General features: G+C 40.8%; 1 protein-coding gene across 11 annotated transcripts in view; it reads right to left on the reverse strand.

The window, feature by feature from the left end:
* EPB41 (erythrocyte membrane protein band 4.1) overlaps positions 1 to 21,988 on the reverse strand; it is a 210,797-nt gene that overhangs the window by 120,086 nt on the left and 68,723 nt on the right. The window lies entirely within an intron of this gene.

A 21,988-nucleotide genomic window follows, 5' to 3' on the forward strand; every position in this document is an offset into this window, starting at 1 on the left:
ACTTAATACTGAACATGAAAATACCATGCAGTTCAACACCTACTCAAAGCAACACCAGCTCCTCTTTGTGATAAAACTAAAATGCATCATAAGTAAAAGTACAAGGTAATAAATAGGGGTTTATTCTGAAGATTTTAATTTTGCTTGATCTGGGATTTTTAAAAATATAAAATCAATAAAGAATGCAGAGGCTTAATGACCTATTTATCCACGTTTTGAAGTACAGCCTTGTGGGCATACATTTTCACTTTTTTCCTAGATTTGTATGTCATAGTTGTAGACCTCAGTATTTGTTTATTTAATAGGTTGTAAACATTTGATATTCCACCTTTTTCCAAGAATGGCCTCAAGGCAGATTGCAAACAAATTTAAACAGCTACAGTAACATAAGTTGAGGGTCACTTACAATCAAAAATTAGTCAAATTTAGTTACAAGTAATATGGCAAGATTATTCTTTTTCTTCACCCAGGAACCAACAACAAAATAGGGCATTTCAACAGATCAGGCTGAAAAGGACTGTGTGTGCTGTTGATTGGGTTAAGAACATAAGAAAATGCCATACTGGGTCAGACCAAGGGTCCATCAAGCCCAGCACCCTGTTTCCAACAGTGGCCAATCCAGGCCATAAGAACCTGGCAAGTACCCAAAAACTAAGTCTATTCCATGTAACCATTGCTAAAGGCAGTGGCTATTCTCTAAGTGAACTTAATTAATAGCAGGTAATGAACTTCACCTCCAAGAACTTATCCAATCCTTTTTTAAACACAGCTATACTAACTGCACTAACCACATCTCCTGGCAACAAATTCCAGAGTTTAATTGTGCGTTGAGTAAAAAAGAACTTTCTCCGATTAGTTTTAAATGTGCCCCATGCTAACTTCATGGAGTACCCCCTAGTCTTTCTACTATCCGAAAGAGTAAATAACCGATTCACATCTACCCGTTCTAGACCTCTCATGATTTTAAACACCTCTATCATATCCCCCCTCAGCCGTCTCTTCTCCATGCTGAACAGCCCTAACCTCTTTAGTCTTTCCTCAAAGGGGAGCTGTTCCATTCCCCTTATCATTTTGGTTGCCCTTCTCTGTACCTTCTCCATCGCAATATCTTTTATGAGATGCGGCGACCAGAAACGTACACAGTATTCAAGATGCGGTCTCACCATGGAGCGATACAGAGGCATTATGATATTTTCTGTTTTATTCACCATTCCCTTTCTAATAATTCCCAACATTCTGTTTGCTTTTTTGACTGCGCAGCACACTGAACCGACGATTTCAATGTGTTATCCACTATGACGCCTAGATCTCTTTCTTGGGTTGTAGCACCTAATATGGAACCCAACATTGTGTAATTATAGCATGGGTTATTTTTCCCTATATGCATCACCTTGCACTTATCCACATTGTAGAAGTAGATTGTTTACAAAACAGTTGAGAAAATTAAAATAGGATGTTAGCACCAAGTAAGTGACTATGTATTGAAATGCTTTAGTGTTGCACAATCCACATATGGAAAAGCAATACAATGTCAAAATTACATTACATTTGATAAAACTTGTCTGTATTAATGTTAAAAACATCTGACAATGGATCAATGAGACATTATTAGTATTTATGTATTATGTCATTTTAAAACTCCTGCTGGCATGATATCTTCATAGACAGCAGAAAATTGTAGTGAAGTCGCTGAATGATACAATTAAACTTAAAAAAAACTGACATTTTATTTATTTACACAGAACGGGGACAACCCACCACTGGCAGCATTCAGACACATGGATTTACATACTTCTGAAAACTGAAATAACTGTAGTCAAGCTATATTTATATTTCTATATGAGCACTTGATGTGATTTACTTGGATTTCAGCAAAGCTATTGATACAGTTCTGCATAGGAAGGCTTGTGAATAAAATGAGAAGCTTGGGAGTGAGCGCCAAACTGGTGGACTGACAGAAGACAGCGCGTGATGGTACATGGAATCTATTCTGAAGAGAGAACGGTGGTAAGTGGAGTGCCACAAGGATCTGTTTTGGGACTGGCTCTGTTCAATATCTTTGTGTCATTATTGCAGAAGGCATAAAAGGTAAATTTGTCTATTTGCAGATGATACTAAAATCTGCAACAGAGTGGACATGCCTGAGGAATTCAAAAGACTGAAAAACGATTTAAGAAAGGTTAAAGAATGGTTGAAGATTTGGCAGCTGGGATTCAATGCATCTGGAGTGTGATGGGGGTGGGGGGTGTGAAAGACTAATGTGCTTGGACTGGGAAAGGGACCTTTGGGTAATAATTTCTGGTGACATGAAGGCGGCAAAAGCAATGTGACAAGGCGATAGCTAAAGCCAGAAGAATGCATAGAGAGGAATAAATAAAAGGAGGTAATAATGCTCTTGTACAGGTCCTTGGTGAGCCCTCACCTGGAGTACTGTGTTCAGTTCTGGAGCCAATATAACAAAAAAAGATAAAGACAAAGGATGGAGGAGGCAGGGAACAGTGTAAAGATGTAAGTACTCCTAAGGATTTGCTTAATGTAAAGGATGCATTAGAGGTCTAAGATCAATCTTAAAGAATAACGTTAGCAAAGATATTGCCTCTGACATAGTAGGAACTCCTAATTTGAAGACTGCAAGATTAAAATGCACTCATGCGGGGCCAGCCCCAGGAGTGGGAGGAACATTCATGGATCCACAAACATATGAATGCCACTTTTAAACATGCTGTAGTATCAACCCCCCCAGTGTGAACATTATGGTGTCCAGGTCATCCTGTCTATCCCAAGGATTGTGAGGAACTCACAGCCTGTATTTTCTGTTCTCAATATGGAATTGTCATGACTCTCATCCTCCAGTGTGCAGGGAGTACTATCCAACCTCCTGCCTAGTTAACAGAGAGGTGAAGAAACGTTCCCTTTTTGCATGTTGCCATAAAATTAAAGATGTTTGGTTTTGTTCTTTTGAGGAGAATGCTAACTGTACTGACAACTCCTCGAGGTCAGGTACAAGATACCACAAGAGAGTACATTTTAACGATTATGCATGCATGATACACCTTCTCTATTGTAAGCGATCATGAGCTTGCAGGATCTTCTACCGCCAGTCTCATTCCCACAAAGGGGAAACTGTCAGATCTTAACATTACCCATGGCTCTAAATTTATTGTACCCTTGAAAAATCATGTGTGGACCTTAAAAATTAGATTGGATGTAAGCAGAAAATGAGATAAGGGCTTGGAATGAAGAATTTGCGTGTGAACGATGAGACAGTGGGCCACAAAAACCAATGGCAAGCCAGTGAAAGGGAAATTAAATAAAGGACAAAAGCACAAATGTTGAAAGTTACAAGGATAATTCTGCTAGCATAAGGACTATATTGCTAGCTTGCATAATATAACCTGCTCAGACTTGATGACTGCTTGTGTGTTTCGTTTTTAATGTTTTTGTGTGTTGCTGTATAATCCACTTAGAATAGTAAATAAGTGGAACGCAACTTTATAAATAAATAAATAGACAGACTTCTAAGCAAAAGATTACAATAGCTTTTCCAAGTTATCTGCTATTCAAACTTGTACCTGCTAGATAGTGCCATAGTCTTAGAATTTTGAGCGGCCCATGCAAAATACTAATCAATACCCAATTAATGTTATGATGTCACAGACCAAGGGAATAGCTAAACTGCTAGCATGTATGGCAGCTTAAAGTATTGAGGAAATGACATTTAAATTTGTAGTTTGTAGAAAGAGCTCAGAACTTTTCCCTCTGTTATTCTCTCTCTTGTTCCTTTTGTAATTTTCCTGTAACTGATGAGTTCCAATAATAAAAATGAACAGTTATTCTGTCTCCTGGTGATCTCTAAAGGAAGTGACCTTGCAAATAAGACCAAGTACCAGGCTTTACAACAGCCTTCCCTGGGGATGTGACAATCTAAACCTGTGATTATAACCCAAGAAAACATGGGATAAATATAGAAGATCTTTAGTTGCAAGGAAATAACAAAATTGGAGACTGCATTCGGTCTACAGTATTGCAATAGGAAGGGAAACTGGGCAAACTAGATAGAATGATGGCAGATAGGGCTATACAGCCTATATTTCGCTGGTACACAAGAAGAAAAATGTTATAATATGTATTTTATTATGATGTGGTACATTTTCCTTTAATCTCTTCACTCATTTTCAGTCATCTAGATTACTGTAATGCTTTGTTCCATGGTCTGACTTCAAACAGAATTAGAAGACTTCAGTTAGTTCAAAATGCAGCCACTAAATTAATTTTTAGTAAAAAAAACAAACAAACAAACAAACAAAAAAAAAGCCAGAGCAGATCATGTCACACCACTGTTAAACTCCCCTGGCTTCCCATTTCACTTCGAATCCAGTTTTATGTCGGGTACTCCCCGGAACCCAATGGTCTCGTTCCTCATCACCCATCACATAATAAGAACATAAGAAGTTGCCATGCTGGGTCAGACCAAGGGTCCATCAAGCCCAGCATCCTGTTTCTAACAGAGGCCAAAATCAGGCCACAATAACCAGGCAAGTACCCAAATCTTCATTCGTCACAACAAGAGTTATTGACACTTCTCTCACCTGAGATGATCAGGCTGGTGAGAAACTTGTTTTTCGTATCTTGCCCCAAGGCCTTTGGAATTCACTTCCATTAGTCTTATGTTTGGAGAAAAACTATGGCAAACTTAGAAAGTTTTTAAAGACTCATCTCTTTTTACAAGCGTTTTCAGGTTAGCGGATTCTTTTCCCATCAGAGACTTTTTTTTAAAGCAGCTTTTATTTACATATAGTACCTAGGTTATTACTGTAGATTTATTATGTTTAATTATTTCTGTTTTTAATAATTAATTGAATCATAATATTCCAGGTTTTCACATAAATTGAAAGATTTGACATCTCTATACCAAAGACTTGCCATTCACGAACAAATTTAAAACTGTGTCTCGTTACATTAACACTTGATTAAGTTAATTAGCAAAACTAAATTAAGCATTATTTAAAAAAAAAAAAAAAGAGCGGAAAATGTATTTAAATAAAGAGTTTGGGGGCCCAGTGGCAGTGTCGTGCAGTGCCAAGCAGAGGATCTGCATTTGTTTCCTGGGTTCAGGTCTTCTGCTCCATGGGCCATCCAGGCAGGCAGCGTTTATAGCCTCCGGGGAGAGGGAGCCCCCACTCATCGTGCTATAGCGACACCTAATGGCTGGATTCAGGGCCCATGATTGCAGGAACGAACCGAAAGCAGCCCTGGTACGTGTTCCCCGACCAAGTTGGGAAGGGATATAAAATAGGAGGGAAAAAAATAAAAAAATGTAGGTAGCTGACTGTCAGTGAAGACTCATGCACAGGATCTCAACTCTGGTTCTGTCTGAGCAGGCAGCCCAAAGGAGTGGAAGGAGACTGCTTCCCACTGACTGCTCTTCCCTTAAAGAGCATCATTTAAGCTCCCATTCACGTCAATGGTGAAAAGCTAACGAGGACGGAAAGCATATGGGCAATGATGTCAGTGTCCTATTTTTTTTTTTATATGGCCAGCTTTAAAGAGGATCTGATTTTCAAACTTGCTCCTAGTTTTGTAGGTAAAGGGAGAATTCTATGCTATATTACAGCACCAAGAATATTCAGCAGCGGGGAGGGTGGGGGGGGGGGGAAGGAGTGGGCAGAGGCAACGCCATTTCCTTCCTTTTTGTTTTTCAGCACTGCTCAGGGTAAAGTAAATAGTTACCAGTGGAGGAACACGACAGACTGGCTTGCTCAACTCTTCAGCTTTGCGGGACAAATTGGGATTAGGAGGGCAGCTGCATATTTCAGTTGCCATGGGTTATGAGGGATGTGAGTGCTGCAGCTGTAGAGGGGGAAACCAGGCTGTGGGGGATGCTACAAGCCATATATTTGATTAACTGGAAAAGGCATCCAGCACTAGTGCCTATGCTGTGAAAACACCAGCCCATGCTGATTTTTTTTTTTTTAGCACCCCAAAGAACCTCTATTTAAACAGTAAACACCACACCTAAATTTACAATTTATAAACACCTATAATTAGAAGCCCTAAGTATAAAGCTTGCATGGAGTTCTGAGGAAAATCAGAACAGTAGCACCCCAAACTGCACATAGTTTAACCAAAAAATGACAGGAGTTGGGTGGCACCTTATAGACTAACCAAATTTATTGAAGTATGAGCTTGTACTTGATTTTTTCAGAAAGCCATTTAAAACTAATACTTCAATAAACTGGTTAGTCTGTAAGGTACCACCCAACTCCTGTCATTTTATGCCACACCAGACTAAACACAGCTATCCCTCTGAAGATAGTTTAACTAAGTGAAGCTTCCAAATACTATAAATGCTAATTTTTCCTCTGGAATGAAAGACAGTTTAGAATGAAAAGGAGATCTTAATGATTTTGTTTACCTTTAGTTCATGTTTGCCTACAAAGATCCCAACATGTCAAGATAACCAGAAAACTAAAGAGAACTTAAAGAGCACGGGGATACTTGGATTAGAATTCATTGTATTATAAATGTTTATACAATGAATTCTAATCCATGAATTCCCATGCCTTTTAAATTCTCTTTAGTCTGATTTGGGAATCCAGATCAAAACATACCTGTTTACTTATTGGTTCTTAAACTAAACATCCCCTGTGTTTTGTTACAAAAACAAACGCCTCCCTTTCCCTACACATAAACAAAACACAAGATTTTTATTTTTTTTTATCTGTACGCTGAATCTACTGCAGTAAAGTATCTACACATCTTCCCCCTGGAATTGCATCATATCAGTTTGCAGAGCAACACCCTCTCTCGCAGCTCAGAGCCCGGAAACCTCAAGACAAAACTGCTTCACAGAAGCTAAACGACATGGAAGGAGACACGTACAATACTAGCATTTCCTCCACCCTTCTCAAAGGCATCCACTAACATTTTAAACTGTCTCACCAAATGTATTTTCCCTCTGAAATGAATTCTAGAAGGATGAAAGAGTGTTGACATAAGAACCAAATTCTGGATAGTACTGCTGTGTCTCGTTCTTTCCCGGTAAAATCTCAATCATGCAATTTATGGACTAAAATAGCTAGAACTTAGCTATAAATAAGTACAGAACATTACTATATTTTATTTCTCCACCTAGACTAACATGATGGTGGTAATCCAACCTTTGATTTTCCCAGACAGCCACTTAAAACTCAAGAATCAGAATCACATACTTTCTATACAATTTTAAAAACCTGTGGATAAAACAATAAGGATGCACATTAGTTTCTTTTGATTTGGCAGGTATGCACATAACTCATCAACTTTCTAGAACACATGAAAAAACAGGTATTATGCACTTAACTGATTAAAAATACACTGATAGTATTCAATTTTTTTTTGCATATAAGAGAATGCTGGCAAAGTACATGCATACCCACCAAATCAGAAAAAAGAAATGCACACCCTATAAAACAGCAATATCAGGAACCCTGGAGAGCCTTTCTGGGGTCCTAGATCTCAGATTAAATACTACACCCTGGTGTATTTTACTAAAAATTGGATTTCAATTTAGTATCACTAACATATTAAATGATGGCAGAAAAAGACCAAATTGGACTACCCACTCTGCCCAGTTGAGATTTTTGAATTTTAGGCAGGTGAGCATGGGAAAGGCAAAAATTGAAAAATCTCCTTCAGTGCTGAGAATACATGGAAGTTCTGAAAGTTAAGCGGATAAAAGATGATCTTGTAGCTTGATGGATCTGATGAAAAAGGGTTGATCATGTCTGTGCTACCTTGAACTCAAGAAAAAGCATTGGTCTTAGACAAGAATTCCTTAATACCATGCTACTCCTACTTTCATTGATGAACCATAAAGATATAGTAGTGTTAACTTGCTGATAGTCTAATAAAGTATTTTTAACCAATTTGTTTTCAATGATGTTTAATGCTACAGCTGTCACAAAAGTTTCCATAAGCATATAAAGCTGAGTTGCTTACTTGTAACAGGAATTCTCTTAGGACAGCAGGTTTTTAGTGCTCACAGATGGGTGACACCATCTGATGGAGCCCCACACAAAAAACTTATGTCAAAGTTTCTAGAAACTATGACTGGCCTACTGAGAATGCCCAGCATACCACTATCCACGTGGGGTTCCTTTTCAGTCTTGTAACAGAGAATTACGAAAAATAAAACAACAAACAAGAGAGAAACCCAACTCCACGGGTTGGGAGGTGGGTTTCGTGAGGACTAGCATCCTGCTGTCCTAGGAGAACACCTGGTACAGGTAAGTAACTCTGCTTTCTCTTAGGACAAGCAGGATGGTAGTCCTCACACATGGGTGAATCCCTAGCTACAGACTACTCCTGAACCACGATGAGACCAGACACCTAACTAGGTACCAACGGGCACAACACTGGCGCTATTGGTAACAGAGGGAGATAGTCTAAACCTGAACAATGGGCCCTAGGTAGGAAGAGTTGGGTTCTACAACTGAAAGATGCCGAAGGATGGACTGGCTGAAACTACTATCAGGTTGGCCATCCCCTCGATGTGGATGTAGGCAACTTTTAAGTTGAGGGAACAAAGCCAATCTCCTCTTTGTAGGAGGGGAATCAAGGTGCCCAGCGAGACCAAGACTCTCAAATCTAGAATAGGCTGAAGTCCCCTGGTTCTCTTTGGAATTAGGAATTATCGGAAGTGGAACCCCCATCCCCGCTGCTTCGGCAGAACAGGCTGATGGCCCTGGCTGCTACGAGGGTGGCGAGCTCCTCCAACAGTATTTCCTGTCCGAAGGGACACCCAGGAAGTTCAGTTGTTACCCTCGACAGAACCCCCCTGAACGAGGTAACACTGGGCCAACGGTCCCAGAAGAACCACAACCGGCCTCCGACCGGAGAACCCTGCGTGAAACGTACAGGCAGTTGGCTTATACTTCCTCGCAGCCAGACTTGCTGGGGCACCGGCTGAGGACGGGGGCCCCGCTGCTGTCTAGAGCAGCCCTTAGAGCTCACCAGCTGGGACTAGGTGTGAGGTGTGGGAGGGTAGTATTTCCTCTGGCAGTAGAAGGGCCTCCTTGGGTCCTGATGCAAGGATTTCCTGGCAGAGGACGGCAAGTCCAACGTACTAGCTGAAAAATGCTGCAGGGTCTCATGATAATCCTTTAACTGAGCCACATCATCACTCTGTCACCAAAGAGGTTTTTGCCAGAACATGGTAGGTTGGTGAGCTTCTCCTGTACCTCTGGGCAGATATCTGAGGCCCAAAGCCAGGCTAACGGGCACCAATTCCTGTGGCTGCCATCCTCGCCGCCATCTCAAAAACATCATAGGTGGCACCTCATGTTTGCCGCATTCAAGACCCTGCTGGACGACCACTGAAAATGCATCCTGCTGCTGCTGGGGCAGATAGTCAGGTTCTGGATTGGCTTCCAGAGGTTTTGAGAATATTGCACCATATTAAGCTGGACGATATGGGCAATCAACATAGCGCTCTGAAACACCTTCCTACCCAGCGCATCCAGTGCCCTGTGTTCCCATCCGGAGGGGCGGAGATATGTGTGCGAGAGTGTTTGGCCTTCTTAAGGGCAGACTCCACCACAACTGACTGATGTGGGAGTTGAAGTTTCTCCACCCCCGTAGCATGCTGGACCAAGTACACTGCATTGGCTTTCCTGTTCACCGGAGACACTGATACAGGGTGTTCCCAGATTCTAAGGAGTTACTCCTTAAAAATCTCATGGATGAGAACAGATACCACCTCCTTCGGGGCATCCACAAACCAGAGAACCTCCAGCATCTTGTGTCTGGCATCCTCTTCTGTAAGAAGTTGGAAAGGGATGGCTTCGGCCATGGCCCGCACAAAACCAGCAAAGGTTAAACCCTCAGGCGGGGACCTGCTCCATTCCTCCAGAGGAGACGGGTCAGAGGGGAAGTCACCCTTGTCATCCGATAACTTGGAGGAATGAGCCTCCCATGGGTCGTAAGGGGCATAATCTTCCCCGGCACTAAGGACCCTGAAGGACCTGGACCAGGCAACACTGGCCACAGAATCAAGGGTCTCATTGGCACCTCCAGCCTCAAAAGCCCTTCCTCCTCCTCGGATCCCGCAATGGGGATTAGCCTTGGGAGGAGGCGGCACTGGTGGCCAGTGGGGCATCGATGATACCCTGGATACCGGCATCGGCTGTGTGGGGAGAATGCAGAGCAGAATGTTGAGGCGCTCCAGCAATAGTGTCAACATAGCAGGCATGGACTCCGGCACCGGTGAGGCTGGTAGATTGATATCCTGTAGGGCTCAAACAACTGCCAATTGCACCCTGCACTTCAGCTTCTCCTCGAAGGCCACCAATGATAGGACAGCCTGAGGAGGAGGAGACTTAGCCAGATCTCCCTTAGAGCCCTGAGGAAGATTGGCAACCAGCGCCAGAATTGGTGAGGAATGCCTCGGACCTCCAGCCACAGGGTCGCTTTGGGGACATCACAGTAAAAGCCGGTGCTAGCCCGAGCCCGGTACCATGTGAGATGGAGTTCAGTGGCAATGTTTCCAAGGTTTCCTATGTGGCACGGCACGGTCTTTCCCAGACACTGAAGAAGGAGACGATCCAGAGGTCCTCGAGCAAGAGAAGACCGATGAAGGCCGATCTCCGGCACCCTTCTCCACCAGGAGTCCCGGTGGAGACCGAGGGATGTGTGTCCATTGGTTCTCCCTGGCCCTTCAGCATTGATGCCCCGATGCCGGTGTCGAGGGTTTGGACTTCTTGGGGATGCTGGGCTTGATGTTGAGGCGCTCCTTGGTCTGACCCAGTATGGCATGTTCTTAATGTTTTTAAACAACTTCTCCATCTTGTTGAAGCGGTCCTTGGGGGTCATCTGGTCGCAAAAACAACATCTCTAATGTCGTGCGATGCCCCCAGGTAAAGAATACACACCTCATGCGGATCCATGAGGGACATGGTCAGAGGGCACTGTCGAAAACCCAACAACGCCATGAAAAACAGCCAGCGAGCAGTTGATGGCCAGTGGACACCGGAGGATACCGCTACCAGGAACAGACCACACAGAAGGCAAAAAACATACTGCGCCACAGACTAAGCCAGGAAGAATGGAGAGGGACCCGCACAGGAAAAACGTTTTCCGAAAGAAAAAAAAAGCACGAGCTCCACACAGTCACGCGTGCAGAAGAACCTGAAGAGGGACCCTGTGTGGATGCATGGATAGTGGCATGCTGGGCTCCATCTGATGATGTCACATGTTTGAGGACTACCATCCTGCTTGCCCCTAGGAGAAAATGGTTTACAAAACAACCAACCATTAGACCTCTCTTTTTAGAGAGCAAATATGAACAATCAAAATCTCAGGACAAATGTGGTTTCTAGACTGTAAAAACACAGAATTAAAATATCCATTTATTAACCACAATCCAGTTCAGATTCTGTTGATGACATTCACTAATGATGCAACTCTTTCAGCAATGCTCCTCTATAACCCCCATCCAGACAAAAAAGCTAGATAGGACTTCACTGCACAAATGAGGTGTGAGAAAAAAAAAAATAAAAGGAAAGGTTAGAAAATGCTGCTCAAAGCTGTTGTCAGATTCTCTTGAATTGATCTCATTTTCTTTCCTTTGGGATAGCTGTTCAGCAATAGAGAAAAACATTGCATTAAAAAGAAATTCAGGCAAACTTATTCTATTTTAAACTAAAGGAGATATGAAAAAAAAAGCTTTAATTGAACTTTAAATACAGGATTTAAAGTTGACCTTTATCATACAGAACAACATAGCATGTTCATCAATTGCATAAACAAACTTACACATCATCACAAATACAATCCAAAAGCAGTGATCCAGACTTAACCATTATTATTAGGATTTATTACCTGCCTTTTGAATAGGGAGTTCACCCAAGGCAGAGTACATTTTAAAACCAGTTTAAACAATGTGTGTAGCAGCATACCCAACAGTCTAAAGACTAGCATGGTCTATAAAATAGGTCAGCAGCATAAAGGTCTAAATGTAGAGAGGTAAGTAAATAAAGGTCTAAATTGTAATAGACAACTGCAGCAAATCTGAGGTACTCAAATGGTAAGGGGGGGAGGGGAGATTTAAAGTTAGCTCGTCAGTAGAAGCAACCACTAAAAGAGGTAGCCATAAGTTTGGCATTTAAAGGCTTGGCAGAAAAAAAAGAAAAAAAACCACATTTTCACCAGCTTCCAGAAATGGAAGTAATTATGTGTTTGGTGGAGCTCTTTGGCATCAGGCCAAAGAACAATATTAAAACATCAGGTGGGGGCAGGCAGCCCAGTCTAGAGACCCAGGTTCGATTCCCAAGCCCAGCTTTTGCTTTCCAGTGTGGCAGGGGCTGCGGATGTCACAGAACCAGTGTTCCCAGCCATCATAAAAACACCACCACTTTGTGGTCAGATTCAGGGTATGCAATGCATCGGGTTCTGGAAGGAGCTGCGGTCTGCAAACGCTGGCCGGGCTACGTGATTGCTTGAACTATGCGCCATATTCTTCGTTAGAGGACCATTATACATCCTATTAGCATGTGTACATGCCTTTAACAAGCAGGCGCTTACTGTATGCATGATTTTAAGAAAATAAATGCAGAATTATATTTAATTTAAAACTGTTGTAAATTACATTCTGTAGTCATGAGTAGACACGGCACAAAAATCATGAACCAATCACAATATTCATAGCCTAGGGACTTTCTCCTGGGCAGGGTTAAAGATCACAATCCTAGATTGTAATAAGAACTTTGACACCTTCTCGCCCCCTGATTTCAAAGTCTCCATTTCCTACTCTGTTTCAAGGGTTCTGATCATTGAGATTTAGGGTCACAAGAAGATAAATCCCAGCCAAATAAAAATTCCTAGATAAGAGGTTGTGTTTAAGACTGTGATCCCCAATTATAATTCATGCCCATCTCTACACAAGAGTTCAATTATGCGCTCTGTCAATGATAAATCGCTATGTTCTTGGGCTTTCATCTGGTTTGATTTTACATACCAAAAAAATGTTGTGCAATGTTGACAGTATCTGTTTACAAACTAGAATTTAAATCCTACAAAATGGAGGTTTCCCCTTTTTTTTTTTTTTTTTTTAACCAGAAAGGGCCTTACTAAAGTATTCATTTTATTTCAAGTAATAATTTTTTGACTGGCCTAGATAGCAGAATCTCCCATCCCCCTACTAAATAGCTTCCAGCATGCACCATACATAACCTCTTCGGTATACTTTGCCAATGATGCACATAAATACTAACACAGAGAATAATTTTATTCTTAATTCTGTATTGGGCTCTATGATTAATTTGGAATATCAAAGGAAGAAAGACGGAAATAACAGTGCTGAGCTCAGTAAAAGAAAATTCTATCAAGTCACAGGGAGTGAGGAACCAAAGGGTTGTTTTTAGAGTGAACATATTGATTTATATCGTAGGAGGTGTGCTAAAAATAGCTGCAGACCATTGTACAAACATTCCTTGGAGAAGCAGCAGTTTGCATTATTTAGGCACAGTCAGCTATTCAAGACAAACTATTTTAACCTCTACTACATTCTAAAAATCTGCAACTACACAGATATTAAGTCTGAGACATTCTCCAATGATATTCTAAGCAATTGGCTCTACAGGTAAGAAAGCAAAAGTGTAATATTTAAAAGAAAAAATATTATGGAGGGCAATTTTATTACAGCCCGCAGAATTTTAATCTGAATTTTCAAAGCAGATTTATATACATAAGTCTTTTACACAAGTATTTTATAACCCATGCATGTTTTAAAAAACAAACATCTCTACCCCTTGCAACATACGTGCGTATGTAGGATTACGCACGAATACATGCAATGCATTGAAAACAATTATCGCCTATGCATACTTATCCTATTTCTTTTTTTAAAGTATACACTTATATATTTTACATGCAAAAATAAAGTAGGAATTACACATGCAAGTAGACCAATTTTAAAACATGCAAACTTAAAATTATATTAATCAGTTTACCACTTGAGTATTTAACTATAAAAAGTTGCATTAAAGAAGAAATATGATTTCACATTTCCAGTCCTTGTCTAGGTCAGAGACCTTTCTGGTTCTTCAGCCTGAACTCCCACCCAATCAGTATTATACAATAAACTTGTTTATAATCATTTATGTCAGATAAATAGCAGGTTGTAAGTTGGCAAATGTACAAATGTTAAGTGCCTTTTATAACGTACGCACGAGTTGGCCCCACCCTGCTCCTTTCTTGTACACGTGTATGTGTGCAAAAGTGAAAATATGCATATTTTTGACTTTTATAAAATATGGAATACTTGAGTAGGTTCTACTTATGCGCTTATATGCCTCTTTTTTTTAAATACTTTCTTTTTATTGAACAGTGCCAACATCATCAAATTTACTCCAAAGTACAAAGCATCACCAAATTTCCCCTCTCCCATCCCCCCACTAAATAGCTTCCAGCATGCACCATACATAACCTCTTCGGTATACTTCGCCAATGATACACATAAATATTAACACAGAGAATAATTTTATTCTTAATTCTGTAATTTAAGTCACATAAATTGCAGCTAGGAATTGAATGCTAAAGTCCTCGCCTGAGGAGATAGTGACATCAGATAATCCTGTCAAATGTGAAATCATATTTCTTCTTTGAGGCAACTTTTTTTTCAGTTAAATATTCAAAAAGCTTGAAGTATTTAAAATCTTAGTTTCCATTGAGTACTCGTTGGCCATTCCAACACATTCCAGGATTATGTGCCAATTCTTAAGCTAGTAACATTTTGAAAACTCACCCCATAGTTTTAAAAATCAACATTATACATGGCTTTCCCTGCTCCCAGGCATCTCTTGCGAGTGCCAATAAAAATTGATCTTTAAAATGTGAACAAGGTCTTAAGCATGTGAAGCACTTTGAAAATAAAGCCCATAATGTATTACGTTCCTTTGTTATCCAATGATACAGATAATGATCCTTGTAGTAAAAACACACTACGTTAATAAGAGGTTATAAAAATATTTATAGATTCTAAGGCCTTACTGATAAGAAACAGTTTTACAAGTTAGCCATGACCTCTGCAATAAAGGCTCTGCTCCAAGTGGAAAATTGTAAAGTAATGGCTAAAAGAACTGAGGCATGTGCTATCTGATTGAACTAACCTGAAAATGTTTACATTTGAAGTAGGGCGTAATTTACTAAGGCACTTTTCCCATTCTTTGTCTATATGGGGAAAAAGTTGAGCAAAACTGGCCATTAATTTAGACATCTTCACATCTAATTCCAGAGCTTTCTGGAAAAGGTTAGGAGGCTTTTCTGCACATTGCTGGTCATCTCCCACCACTTCTCACTTTCCTTTTTTCCCCCCCCCCCATCAGTCCAAAAAAGTGTATTCTGGCATGAACCACAGTTTTTTGCTTCAGCATTCACAATTTTCCTCCTGATACTTATCAGAAAATGTTATTTTATTCTCTTAGTTCTCCCCCTACTCAGGTTTTCAACCCCTTTTTTAATATTTCCAACATTCTGCTGAAGCTGAAAATTCCAGTAATTGTGCAAAACCTACTCCCTTGGCTGGCTCAAGAATGCACTTGTGCCAGGTTCACTATGGTCCGGTTTTCTCAGTCAAGAATTGCTGCTGCAATGCCTGAGCTAGACAGGAGGAGAAAATGGAGAAAAAAAGCCCTGGTAGCAATGAATGAAGTGTTCATAGCACCTTAGGTGAAAGATGAAAAGAGCAGGCAGAAGTTGCCAAATGAAAGACAAAAAAAAAATTTTTTTTCAAAAATGAAAGTGGAAGTAGAGTTTTAACCTACCAAAAATAAAATGAAGAAAACAAAGTAATCCGGTACATATATGTTCATAATACTAAAACAATATATAAAATTTGCAAGTTTAGTTTTGACTAGCAAGATCCCTTCATCAAACTAATTTTGATTATCTCAGGTAAGCAAGCTCAATTTAGGGAACAAAATACAAAAACACAGGAATTGTTAAAACAAATCCATAGATTTATTACAGATGCTTCCAAAGATATCCTTAATTAACCTATTTAAACATTCATCTGTATAACTGGCATCTTTGTAGACTGATTTTTTTTTCGTCCTTTTAAAAAGTAAGTGGATCATGAGCTTGAGACCACAAAGGTCTCATCTTCAGATGTTATGCTTTAAAAGTTATAATGTGCAAACTAGTTTTTTTGTTTTGTTTTGTTTTTACTACGACCAATACAGGTACGAGAATTCTACTAAAATATAACAAACTATGAGACTGAAACTTAGGAAATGAAATAATTAACCCTTACTTTCAGCTTTTACATTTTTCACTTTTTTTTTTTTTTTTAGGGATGTTGGGAAAGCTTCACTGCATGGGTCATTCTTCAAAGAGCAAACAAGCTCTTTACTTCCTCTAAAGAAACTTAAATAAAAAAAAAAAGCTACAAGTTGAATGTTATGAGAACAACTAATTAGTATACCATTTTTAGTAAAAGCTTCTGCCAGTACATTTGAGATTATACACATAATATAAACAATATCAAAAAGCACATATACACAGATGGTAGACAGTAATCATTTAATCTGGCTACTAGACTGGTCCTCGTAATCTTCTGCATCTGAGCACAATGTAACCTTCCCCCCTCCTGTCTTCTCCCCCCAGACCCCATCAGGGTACACAGCTTTCCTATTTAAATGAGAAAGTAAAATAGTAGCTTGCCATCTGCTTTCAGCAAAAGAATTATAAATGACTTGACATCAATAGAGGATAATATTTATTACAACTTAATGATGCATGAGAGATCTGAAAAGACCATTGTACAAAATATTAACTACTGCACATCAAAAAAGGTAAAGTAGTAGGCCAGTATTTCAGGGTATCTTTTACATAATAAAAAATGACCAAATACTGTAAATATCAGAAATTCTGTCCACAGGTTCTTCAATTTTGTTACTACCAGAATTCACAGCATTTTATTTTGTATAGAGGTACATATAGCTCTTTAATCTCAAAGCATGGCAAGACATTGTCTTACATTTGTTGCTTTACTGTATTTTATCATGTACATAATACTTTATTGCCACAAGAGCTAACCTGGAACTGTGGCTAATAAGAGTACTACATAAAATTTCAATGTAACAGTTTGAAGTAAAACTTAGTTTGATCAAACTACTATTTTGATATACATTTCTAAAAAAAAAAAACAAAAAACACACCCCACATAAGTAGCATTCACGCTATTTGATATAGTGGCTCTTGTGAATTATACAAACATCTCACAACAGCAGTGTTGAAGGATCATCTCAGAAAAATCTCTCAGCCCTCGAGGATGGAAAGGGTTCTCAAAGCCAGTCAGGAATGCCATCTGAACTGGAAGGGACAAACTTCATGATGAGTAGGAGAAATAAGTCTTTATAAAGACTAGGGGACATGCAAATTAAGTTACTAGGTTATCGGTTTAAGACAAATAGGAAAATATACTTTTTTACTCACATATAATTAAAACCAGAATCCGTTGCTGGAGGATATGATAAAAGCCTTTAGTTTAGCTGGGGTTTAAAAAAGTTTGGACAAGTTGCTGGAAGAAAAGTCCATAAACCATTATTAAGGTGGACTTGAGAAAATCCACTGCTTGTCCCTAGAATAAGCAGCATGGAATCCATAGAATTTAGGAATCCTGCCTGGTATTTGTGACCCAGCTTGGCCACGGTTGGAAACAGGATGCTGGGCTTGATGGACCCTTGGCCTATCCCGGCATGGAAAACTTACGTTCTTATGATCAAGTTGTGTATATACTTGATTTCAATAGCCATGATATAAAAGCCTTTAGTTAAGAATCATTAAATTACATTACAGTTGTCAAGCAAAACCCATAAAATAACTTAAGCACTGCTCCAGAATGGAGTGATGAGCAAAAAAGAATTTACACATATCTTAATTTTACACACAAATATAAACTTATTTAATTATTTTCTTCTTTCATAGAAGCTGCACAATGTTTGTAGCATACATATTTCTCTACAAATATTCAAAGGTTTAAAAAAAAAAAAATCTTATCCAAAAAATTTCTACTTCCTTTTCATTCATGACATGGTAGCTGTTAAGCGCTGGGATATTAGGGATAGGATTAACTGGAATAAATATAGTATATTTAGTTCTTGTTGTTATAGTTTTGCCCCAGCAATTATCTACTCCTCCTCCGAACCGATTTTTATTGGCCAAAGTCATAAACCAGTGTTCTTCACTGTAAGGCCCGGGAGCCAGAGTTGCTACCCGACTCTCTTCCTACAATACACACTCTTCCTGAACAATTAGTCTGGGGTTTTTTTCTTGGTATTGCGTGCCTCTTGGTGAATTTGAGTCACATGGTGCCCAACCTCCCAGAGTGTTCTCATTAATTCTGTGAAACTTTGTCTTAGATGTTTATGACTGTAATCCACTATTAGGATCAGAAGAATGAAGAAATTATTACTTACCTTATAACTTCCTTTCCTCTAGTAAAGGCAGGTCAATCCCCATGAGTGGGGTTTTGCCCCTATTCCAGCAGATGGAGATAGAGCAAAAGCTGACGTCATAGCCATATAGTCCTGCCTCAAAAGCCCACCAGTATTCTCTGGAAAAGTCAAACTGTAGACAAAACTGATTATACTTGAACATTACTATTAACAATCAACCATTCATGTTTCCCAACCAACAGGAACACTGAACTCAGCCAAAAGCAGAAATATAGCTAGTAAACTAAAGGCTAGAGAAGCCACTTACCAGTTTTTAACAAAGAGCAAGAGTCATACTCTGCATAGATTACCCAAACAAAGGTTAATCAACTAAATCATCGGCAGCCAAGGAAGGGCCGGAGATTGACCTGCCCTTACTAGAGGAAAGGAAATTACCAGGTAAGTAGTCATTTCTCCTTCCTCAGCAATTGGGCAAGTCAATCCCCACAAGTGGGATGCACCAAAGCTAATCTCAGGAAGGGCAGGAGGCTTCCAGTAAACCAATCAATACTGCCTGCGCAAATGCAATGTCCTCCCTAGCCTTAATATCCAAGCAGTAACACTTGGAGAAGGTACGCAAAGATGACCATGTCGCCATTCGACGAATTTCAGCAGGTGACAAACATTCTGCCCACGATACCGCCTTAGCTCTCGTGGAATGCGGCCTCAGCAACCACCTAGGCTGCCATAATGGCTTCCTTAACCCAGCAGGCTATCGTTGCCCACATCACCGATTCGCTTTATCACAAAAGGCAGACTTCTGAACAGTTTTAGTCATGTCTAAGTACTGCAGTAAATTATGTTTAACGTCCAAGGAACACAAAAGACTGTACTCAGCTTCATCTCTGTCTCTATCCAAAGTGAGCAGGAAAATGGACTGATTCAAATGAAACACCAAACCACCTTTCAGTGGCCAAACCCTAAGAGAGAATCAACATAACAGATCTGAATGAGATGGTAGCCCTAGAGGACTGCCCACCAGAAGTCTCTGGAGAGCGGCGTATCACAGCCTTTGAGCCTAATCCTGAGCCACTAAAAGGATGGTGTGGGTTTGACTTGCAATCTTCTGTATCAGCCTGCCTAACAAGGGCCAAGGTGAAAACGCATATAGCTGGGCGCCACGTGGCCACTCCTGAAGAAAAGCGTCTATGCCCATCGCTTTTGGATCCACCTGTGACTGAAGAAGCATGAAACCTTTATGTTGTGAAGTTCACTAACAGGTCTAGATCCAGTAGGCTCCAGAAGTTCACCAGGAGCAGAAAGGCTTCATCCACCAGTTCTCATTCTCCTGGGTCCAAGTTTCTCCTGCTGAGGAAATTGCCAGAAAGAACAATATCAGAGCCAATGTGAGAGGCGGAGATGCTTAGGAGATGCTGCTCTGCCCACACCATGAGCACATCTATCTACTCTGATACCTGTTGTCGCATTGTTAGATATTATCTGGAGCACCTGAGCCACTAGCTGTTCAGCAAATTGCAGGCACGCTAATCGAACGGCCTGCGCCTCCAGTCTGTTGATGTTCCACTTCTGCTCTGCTGCATTCCAGCACCCTTGTACCACAAACTCCTGATAGTGAACTCCCCAGCCCTGGAGGCTCACATCTGTCATGAGCACCTACCAATCCTGCATCTTCAGGGAAATACCCTTCCTGAGATGATCTGCCTGTAACCACAAGTACAACTAGGACCTCACCTCTTAATGGAAGGAGCACCCTCAAATAGTTCTGTCACTATGAATTCCATCAGGAGAGCAGTGCATGCTAAGAGGGCTCATTTCAAATGCAGCAGCCATCAACTCTAGGACCTGCAGATAAGACCACATGGTTGGACAAAGAGATATGCAGGGATCAAACTCGCATCATCAACATGCAGATCTGAGACTCCGGCAGAAATACTCTGCCCTGCCTTGTATCGAACCAGACTCCGAGATACTCCAGGGTCTGAGAAGGCTGCAAATTGCTCTTGGCCAGATTCACCATCTAGCCTAGTTCCTGTAGTAAGGAAACTACCCTGCAGGAGGTGTGAAGACTCTCTTCCATGTCCTTGGCTTGAAATCAACCAGTTGGCCAGTCAGGGGTTAAACTAAAATGTCTTTGTTGTGGAGAGCTGCCTCTACCACCTCCATGACCTTGGAAAAGGTCCTGGGCACAGTGGCTAGCCCTAAAGGCAAGGCCTGAAACTTGTAATGATGATCCAGAATAGCAAACCAGAGGAACCGCTGTTCCTGATGGATGGGGATATGCAGATATGCCTCTGTCAGATCCAGAGACATTAGGTACTCCCCTGCTTGTACTGCCATTATCACAGAGTGCACAGGTTCCATCCTCAAATGTGTGACTTGTGTCAGTTGACGCTCTTGAGATTCAGTATGGGCCAAAATGACCCTTCTTTCTTGGGCATGACAAAATTAATGAAATAGAGGCCCGTATTTTTCTGCAATTTGGGAACGGGAATAGCCATTTTAGGGTTAACAGCCTTTGTAATGTTGCTTCCACTTATACACTCTTCTGAGGGAAGTTGTATGGGGAGACCATAACAGCATCCTGAGGAATGCGAAGAAATACCTGAAAGCATACCCGTCCCGAACCACTTCGAGAACCCACTGATATGAAGTAAAACCTGACCCACTTGTGATAAAAATTGGAGAGGCGACCACCTATCTCCTGCATCACCAAATGAGTCCGCAAACCTTCACTGGGAAGACAAGAAAGGCTCCACCTCTGGAGCCCTCATCTTTGAGGCCCTCGGGGCAAAACAACCTCTGGGAAGAACCTCCTCTACAAGGGGTTAAAGGGGCACTTAGGGACGATAAGGCCATCACGGAAAAATTAAACTATTTCTTTGCTTCTGTGTTTACTGAAGACGATGTTGGGGAGATACTCATTTTGGAGACTGTTTTCAAGAGTATTGACTCAGATGAACTGAACCAAAATCACAGTGAACCTGGAAAATGTGGTAAGCCAGATTGACAAACTGAAAAGTAGTAAATCACCAGATGGCATACAGTCCAGGGTTCTGAAAGAACTAAAAAATGAAGTTTCAGACCTATTTCAATTAATTTGTAACTTATCATTAAAATCATCTGTTGGAAGATTGGAAGATGGCCAATGTAACCCCAAAATTTAGAAAGAGCTCCAGGGGTGATCTGGGAAACTATATAGACTGGTGAGCCTGACTTCAGTGCCAAGAAAAATCGAAACTGTTATAAAGAATAAAATCACAAAACAATTAGATAGATATGGTTTAATGGGACACAGCCAGCATGGATTTACCCAAGGGAAGTTTTACTGTCAGAAGGGGGTGTTTAGTGTGCCCTTGGGTCTCAGCCCAAGCCCAGACCTTCAGGGCCGGGCCGAGGGTTGATGGCGTGTCCCACGATGGCTGACGGTCTGACCCTCTGCCAGGCCTGCAAGCTCCCAAGGCCAACACCCAAGGATGTTGGAAGTTGAAGGGTCCTCAGACCATTCCGAGCCCTTTCGGACCTGCTGCGAGGAACAGCATGGAGCAGCAGGCCTG

This window comes from Rhinatrema bivittatum, chromosome 11 (assembly GCF_901001135.1).
Source record: "Rhinatrema bivittatum chromosome 11, aRhiBiv1.1, whole genome shotgun sequence".
Classification (NCBI taxonomy): Eukaryota; Metazoa; Chordata; class Amphibia; order Gymnophiona; family Rhinatrematidae; genus Rhinatrema; species Rhinatrema bivittatum.